Below are 8622 nucleotides of genomic sequence, written 5' to 3'. Positions count from 1 at the left end.
GGTTGTAAAGATCCTGTGGAGAAGGGAACAACTATCCACTCCAATATTCTCCCTTGGAGAATTCCATGAACTGTCTAGTCCATGGGGTCACAAAGAGTCAGACATAACTGAGTGACTTTCACAAAAGTTAGGACTATAATTGTCATGAGTATATCCTCCTTATCTTATTGTCACACACCCTGGCAGCTCAGCAGGTAAAGAACCTGCCTGCAATGCAAGAGACCAAGGTTGGAACCCTAGGTCCTGAAGATCTCCCGGAGAAAGGAATGGCAACCCACTCCAGTATTTTTGCTTGGAGAATTCCATGGACAAAGGAGTCTGGTGGGCTACAATCCATGAGGTCACAAAGAGTCAGACAAGACTGAGTGACTAACACTTGCACTATATACATATTCCCTGGTGGCTCAGAGGTAAAGCCTCTGCCTGCAATGTGGGAGACTCAGGTTTGATCCCTGGGTCAGGAAGATCCCCTGGAGAAGGAAATGGCAATCCACTCCAGTACTCTTGTCTGGAAAATTCCGTGGGCTAAAATCCATGGGGTTGCAAAGAGTTGGACATGACTGAGTAACTTCACTTTCACTTTTCATATGAAAAAGTGAAACATTTTTGCTTTTACTTTGGGCTTCCCTGGTAGCTCAGCTGGTAAAAAATATGCCTGCAATGCAGGAGACCTGTGTTCAATCCCTGGGTTGGGAAGATCCCCTGGAGGAGGACATGCCAACGCACTCCAGTATTCTTGCCTGGAGAATCCCCACGGACAGAGGAGCCTGGCTGCTGCAGACCATGGGGTCGCAAAGAGTTGGACATGACTGAGTGACTAAGCACATATGTACATGTCAATTTTATATCAGAGTATCTAACTTATGGGATATCAGGAATAGCAGACATCACTCAAAGACTTGACTTTAACCCCCTTCTAGAGAATGAGTTAGTACACTTTTGGTTGGATGCAGGATAAATGTGTTAGGCAACATTATTGCTATTTCTTTATTTGTAAATTAAGTATGGTTTAAGGAGATACATTAAAAGGACTCCCCAGGTATGGCACACCACTCCAGTACTCTTGCCTGGAAAATCCCATGGACGGAGGAGCTTGGTAGGCTGCAGTCCATGGGGTTGCTAAGAGACAGACACGACTAAGCGACTTCACTTTCACTTTTCGCTTTCATGCATTGGAGAAGGAAATGGCAACCCACTCCAGTGTTCTTGCCTGGAGAATCCCACGGACGGGGGAGCCTGGTGGGCTGCCGTCTATGGGATTGCACAGAGTCAGACACGACTGAAGCGACTTAGCAGTAGCAGCAGGTGGTGTTAGTGGTAAAGAATCCACCTGCCAATGCAAGAGACATAAAAGACGTGGATTTGATCCCTGGGTCGGGAAGATCCCCTGGAGGAAGGCACGGCAACACACTCCGGTATTCTTGCTTGGAGAATCCCACAGACAGAGGAGACTGGAGGACTACAGTCCATGGGGTCGCAAAAAGGCAGATAGTACTGAAGCAAATTAGCACACATGCATGCAAGGAGATGCATATGGGTGGCAAGTTGACAAGGGGTGGACTTATAATTATTAATTGTATATGTCAACTTGACTGGCCACAAGGTACCCAGATTAAATGTTATTTCTAGGTGTGTCTATGAAGATGTTTCCACATAAGATTACATTTGAATCAATGAACTCAGTAGATTGCCTTCCTCAACATAGAAGACCATCATTCAGTCCACTAGCACCTTACTAGAACAAAAGGTGTAGGAAGAATTTGATTTTTTTTTTTCCTTGAGCTGAAACATCTCATCTTATTTTCTCTTGCCCTAGGGTTTGTACTAAATTATACCATCTGTTTTCCTGGGGGTCTGTAGCTTATAGATAATAAGTTGCAAGACTTCTCAACCTTCATAAATGTGTGAGTCAATTTCTCCTAATCTCCCTCTTTCATGTACATTTGTATATGCACATACATGAGGCTTTCCCAAGTAACTCAGTGGTAGAGAACCTGGTGCATACAACTTATTTTTTCTACTTCTTTGGCTTTGGAGAACATTAAGATTTTTAATCATTTTAAGTCTTAAATAATTATCACAGTCTCTCCAATCTAATGCAAACAATATTTAAATTATGTGTCCATGGATTATAATTACACAATTTATTGAGAGATATTTGATCCAAGATATAGTTTCTCAGATTACAAATATAATTGATGTTCTTTTTAAAGTGCTATTATCTATAGATATTTTAAGCCTAAATATGTCTCTCTCTCTCTCTCTTTTACACACACACACACACCCCTTTAGAAAGCCAATGAAAGTATGGTATCAATATATAGTAGTAGTATCTTCTCCAATTGTAGAAAAAGTAAAACAACCTACAGAAGGCATTATTCTAGTATAAAGAAATGTGAAGGGAGTTAGCATCAAATGATACGAGGTGAGAATATTTTCACATTCAGCTGAGGAGCTGAAGGGCAAATAACCCCATTTGTGGAATTTGATGAGCCCTAAAATGTGAGTAATTTCCTTTTATCTCTAAAGAGAGCTGTGAAAGTCTCACATAAGTCTAGCTTCCATTTGGTCCTCCTGTCAACATGATTAACTGAAGTCTTTAAGTGGTTATTATGAGTTCTAATAAGGAGTCTGTGAGTGAATATTTTGTCTTTTAGAGTAACACTTCTGCTTACTCAACTCTGAAGCAAACATTACAAGGCAACAGACACAAGACTGCTAGTGAAAGTTAGTTTTCTAAGATATCACAATCCACTCCTTGAACACAGAGTGTGTTGTTGAGAGAAGACTATTTTTGCCTGGAAAATTCCGTGGACAAAGGAACCTGGCAGGTCACAATCCATAGGGTCACAGAGTCAGACACAAGTGAGTGACAACACACACACACACCTGATACCTTTCATTTGTTTCCTCCCAGGTCAGGAGAGTCACATGAGCAGTTGAAATCTCAAGGGCTCCTACAACCACTTGGGTTACCATGATTCTCCAAATATGTATTGCCTTCAAACACTCATTCCCAAAGCCTGCACTACATCTTGCTGAGTTTTTGTATACCACTTATTGAATAGAAAGTGAAAATAATTGAAAAATATTGAAAATATTGAAATTAATTGAAATTATTAATTATTGAAAATAATTGAAAAATAGTAAGCAACTAGTGAAAAATCCAAACTTTAATTTGGCCAGCACAGGGAGCCTTCTGTGTACCTCACCATCTAAATTGAAATTCCTTATTTTAAAATAATTAGATATCAGTTCACTCTGTTTTTCAAACTTCTTTAGCTAAAACCGAAGGTTCATTCATTTGTTTCAAAAAGGAATTTGAGTATGTATAGTCTTGCAAATTATAAAATTCCATTTTTATAATCTATTTTTACATTAATCTTTTTATAAAATGAATTGTATTTAATATTATCATTAAAAATATATTTATGCAGATATACACCTACACACATATGCACACACACCCACTACAGATCAACCCAAGAACAACCCTCATGTTGATTTTCAATTTTATTCCACTCTTAGCTTTGTACTTGAAACAATTGATTAACATAAGGTGCAATACACTGCAGTGAAACATTGAAATAGTTTTAGAAAAATGATGGCCTGAGAAGAAAGGGTAAAACCAGCATTTGCATATCATAACATTTTAGCCTCTTTTCTATATTCTTATGTAAAAAAATGCCGGTTTTTCCTGATGTTTCTTTTAAAATATCTTTTTATTATCTTTTTCGGTGGGTAAACTGATTTACTGGCTTGCTACTGAAGCATTCCAATACTTTGGCCACCTGATGCAAAAAAGTGACTCATTGGAAAATAACCTGATGCTGGGAAAGATCGAAGGCAGGAGGAGAAGGGGATGATAGAGGATGAGATGGTTGGATGGCATCACTGACTCAATGGACATGAGCTTGAGCAAGCTCCGGGAGTTGGTGACAGACAGGGAAGCCTAGCATCCATGGGGTCTCAGAGTCAGACACGACTGAGCAATTGAATTGACTGACTGACCTAAGCACTGCTACTGGTGAATGGACCTTATCTATGGCTTTAAATATTGAAAAAAATTTTCTGTTGCTATAGTTATTTTGTTTTTTACTTTATTTTGATTTTGGACACCTGGATCTCCTTGTCTGTTAATGTTAATGGGAGTGACAGGAAAACATGAAATACAGAAACTATTTTATACAGATAATTTAGAACTTTTGTATCCTTAGAACACGTATAAAGACATAGTGAAAAATAGTAAAAAATTTTTTGAAGGAAAGCTTGTAATTTGTTTTTTTTTTCTATTCAAAACAGAGCAAAGGGAGATTTGACCAATATTTATCCTATCTGATATCATCAGTCTTACCTGATGTCATTATACCATGTATTTCCAATTGCACACATGAATCTGAAGCATTCTATGATTTCCCAAAGTAGAAGCCATATTATGAAATTAAAAGGGTTTCATCAAGTTACCTTCTCTAATAGCTCAGTTGGTAAAGAATCCACCTACAATGCAAGAGTCCCCAGTTCGATTCCTGGGTCTGGGAGATCTTCTGGAGAAGGGATAGTCTACCCACTCCAGTATTCTTCAGCTTCCCTTGTGGCTCAGCTGGTAAAGAATCTGCCTGCAATGTGGGAGACCTGGGTTTGATCCCTGGGTTGGGAAATTCCCTGGAGAAGGGAAAGGCTACTGACTCCAGTATTCTGGCCTAGAGAACTCCATGGACTGAATAGTCCATGGGGTCGCAAAGAGTTGGACATGACTGAGTGACTTTCACGTTCACTTTCATCAAGTTACTATATCTATCAGTGAACATGCTGAAATAAAATTATTGCTTTCTAAGTGAGGTCAAACCTCACCCTGGCAGGCTAATCACCTTGCCAGATCTGCACCACACAGTACAGATGTCTCAGATGATGCCACAGTGAAGAGATGGCATACAGTCTGATCTTTGGTAATGAATTAGCCCAACTCTAGAATGCATTTGCAGTCTATACCAGTCTGAGAGACTGTGGATGGTAAATGAGAAAAAAATTGAATTAAGAGAATTTAGTTATGATCTCCAAAGGTCCTTCAATACCTGGGTTATATGATTCTAAAACTCTTGCCAAGAAAACGTCTGATTTAATTGACTAGATAATTTAATTGACCAAATATATCTATCTATTCAAATCAAAAGATACAGCAGATGTGAATCCTGCACTGGAGAATTGATAAGGTTAATTATGTGTGTGTTTTCTTTCCAGACAGACCATGAAGAGAGTTAATCATTAAAAGCTTTTTGAAAGTGGAGTATATGGGATAATACAGCCCAATATTCTACCTAAATCACACTATTCTTGAATACTATTAATATTAGCTTTTTTCCTTATACCCTCTCATATGATTTCATTAGCCAAACCTGATCAAGATAGAATCCTACTCATGTTTTTAATCATGTTAAGTTTTAAAAGAAGCATCTATAGTATATAAATAAAGCTTTATATACATTCAATATTTAAGGGTAAAACAACAATAACAATATCTATTTTATATCTAACACCTCTCATTTGCCTGATGTTTTCAACATATTTAAAAAATATCTTTTAATCCTTAAATTCTGGTTTCATCCTGCATTTCCCTAAGTAATATATTTGGAGAAGAAAACAAGTAATTTATCCTGTATAGTTTCCTGTAGTCTGGAGATACTAATTTTTACTAAGTAGTCAACCAAAATGCTTTTAATACAATGCTATATGTGCGTTGCATGCATGCTCAATTGTGTCTGATTCTTTGTGACCACATGGATTGTAGCCTCCATTTAGCATTATATTTCACTTGCTATTTTTCCAAAGTTCTTTTACGGGATCTGATTTAATCTGCTTGGTCCATGCATCATAAGTAAAATCAGTAATGAAAATGGCCCCTCTAGGGAACGATAATGAAATACAGGGTTAAAGAAGCCAGGTCAATGCATTGGTTTAGATTTATGGCAGGCCTGCCCCCAGGGCCTCTCATAGTGTCCCATGCCAGAGCAAACTGGCCCTGAACCATTGCCTGGCCTCTGCCCATAGGCTGCATACACTAGAGTGCTTTGACAGAGGAGAAAAAGAAAAAGAAAATAAAAAAGTATAAACCAGGCCAGACTGATCACATGTTTACACTGAGTTGCTTGAGGTTGAGTCTAAAGACTGAGTTGCCATCAAGGTGAGAGCCCGGGTATCCTTATCAAACTTCAGTGACAATAAGCAAGGCAAAATTATTTTAAACAAAAATTAATATTAAAATTTAAAGCCATAGAAGACGTAATTTCAACAAGATGCAGATTGTGAGAAGATTTTAACAAGCAATTTAGGAGAGGATATAGCCAGTACCAGTATATTAGAAACTTAATTTTATGGGCTATTTCCTCTAAGGCCAAATTTGAAGGTTTATATAAATCATAGTGAACTGAGCCTGAAGGACAGGGAGGCCTGGCATGCTGCAGGCCATGAGGTTGCAAAGAATCAAACATGACAGGGTGACTGAACAACAACGATGAACTGGTCACTTATTAGATTACATTGGAAATCCAAGTATTACTGTTCTAATTTTATGGAGAAAGTATTAAGTTCAGATCGATTTTTTACTTGAATGAGTCTTTAATTTTAACACTCTTTAATTCTTTACCATACTCTTTTTAAATGATCTTACTGTTTTTAACCCTAAAACATCCTATGCTGTCTAGACCAAGAAAAATATAAGAATCCCTAATAAAAAGTTTGATACTTACAAAATCAACTAAAAGAAAACTTTTTTTTTTTAATTTTGAGTTTGTTAATCAACCAAGGTTGGAATCCACTGCTTAGCTTATATCACACCAAACCTCACAGTTCTACCTCATTCTATTTTATTGTTTGTTGACATATTTAAATGATAGAGATCAGAGGTAACAAGATGTACAGGAAACTTTTTCTCACTTTGGAGTTAACCTTGTTTTTCAACGGTGGGCAAATCAGCTTCTTTACCTTTCCTTTTCTTTAAAATAGAAATTTAAATACCCACCTTGAAGATGAATATTAAATTGAATAACATAAGAGATTGGATGATAGAAAGTACTCAGTAAATGCTACTGTTCATTCTTCTTTTAATCAATGATGCATTGATTTAAAAAACAAGTGCACTAATGGCTACATTAAATACAGGCATAATTTCGCTACAAATTATTTGTAAAAATAAAAGAAGCAATGAGTAGATTTATTTTAATTCATTTTTAACATCTAGGTCTTGCTGTTGAGTTTATTAATTCATGTATTTATGTTCAGGGTAAATAAATGTCCTCTAGAGAATCAAGGGGTATTTTCTTTATTCAATAATGAATCATATCTAAAAGGGGAACTTAAAAAGCATCTGTAAGCTTTGAAGATTATAACATTTGCTGTTGTAAACATGGGAGGAAACATGTAATATTTATTATAAGTGGCCTGTTGGTCAAAGAAATATGAGTGCTCCCCGAGGTAAAATAACCATGAGAAGCACACCTAACAAGAAATAAGTAAGGAAAGAATTTTCCATGATCTTGTCTCTTCTAGTTCCATCTAGTGTATTAATCACTCAGACAATGAGACACACACTGAACAGCTGGTCTGAATATCCTGTGAAGTCCTGGAAATTTTGTAATTGGTGTTGGCTCTCAGCACTAGCCCAGGGATATTCAGGATGGCACAGTGAACGTGGAGATGCAAAAGACTTCTCCATTTATCTGAACCTCTGGGGAATCATTTGTTTAGAACTTGGAACTAACTGGGCTTTTCTGTTCTCCAAGCAGCATTTGGGTTATTCAGCCACCCTCAGCATGGGTCAGGCTTGCCAAGGAAAACCACCCTGCTACAAATTCTAAGATTCTCCTTGATACTTAAACTTCACATCTGGTAACACATTGGAAGTTTTCCAATCCCTACACAATTTTTATTTTATTTTTTTCCGGAAAAGGAGACTACTCACCATGTAATTCAAAGTAATATTATCCTTTTCTACAGAATTAATGAGAAGCTATAATTGCCAACACTGTTTACCTGCTACTCTGGGAGTATATTTCCAAGGCACATGAATTAGCCATCGCCAGCTTTCTAATTAGCCTGTGACAACTTTAATTCTAAAGGCATGTTTAATCAACAGCAACAGATGGAAATGCGCCTGGTGGTAAGTCATTGTGTTCACCGCTCCTAAGAGCACGTTTGTCCCAATGGCTCTGAATTATAAGCTATTTAGCATAGTAAGTGCTAAATTACTGGTAATGTTCTCCATCTTTTTTAGGCTATCAGAGTTACAGTACATGAAAGAAATTATTATCACTGACATATATGAATACTTACTACATACTAAACACTATTATTAAACTTAATGAAGCCTCTAAATAACATCTCATGTTAGGGGATTTTTATATTCCCATTTTACAGATAAGGGAATTGAGCCTCAGAAAAATCAAAATGACTCACCAAAATTTCCACAGGTCTTAGCAAGAGGGTTGAAATTTAAATTAACCATGATCATGTGGTAATAAAATCTTTGTTGTTCTTAGTCATATGTGGCTGTTCACTGTAGTGGTTTTAGACTTTGCTGACAAAATTGTGTTATTCTGTGGATCTTGTGATTATAAGATCCAATTTTTC

The 8622-nt window shown here is 37.1% G+C and overlaps 1 non-coding gene across 1 annotated transcript; it reads left to right on the top strand.

Annotated features, from left to right (window-relative positions):
* The first annotated feature begins 5944 nt into the window (after nt 1-5944).
* Nucleotides 5945-6074, top strand: LOC147378209 (small nucleolar RNA SNORA42/SNORA80 family). The gene has a single exon (XR_015153906.1). It is a non-coding gene; the product is annotated as a small nucleolar RNA SNORA42/SNORA80 family (small nucleolar RNA).
* Nucleotides 6075-8622: the final 2548 nt, after the last annotated feature.

This window comes from Bos grunniens, chromosome 2 (genome assembly GCF_055505025.1).
Source record: "Bos grunniens cultivar Pamir isolate PY7600 chromosome 2, Bosgru_T2T1.0, whole genome shotgun sequence".
NCBI lineage: Eukaryota > Metazoa > Chordata > Mammalia > Artiodactyla > Bovidae > Bos > Bos grunniens.
Note: the sequence above shows the minus strand (reverse complement) of the source record. Positions and strands in the feature narration are given on the sequence as shown.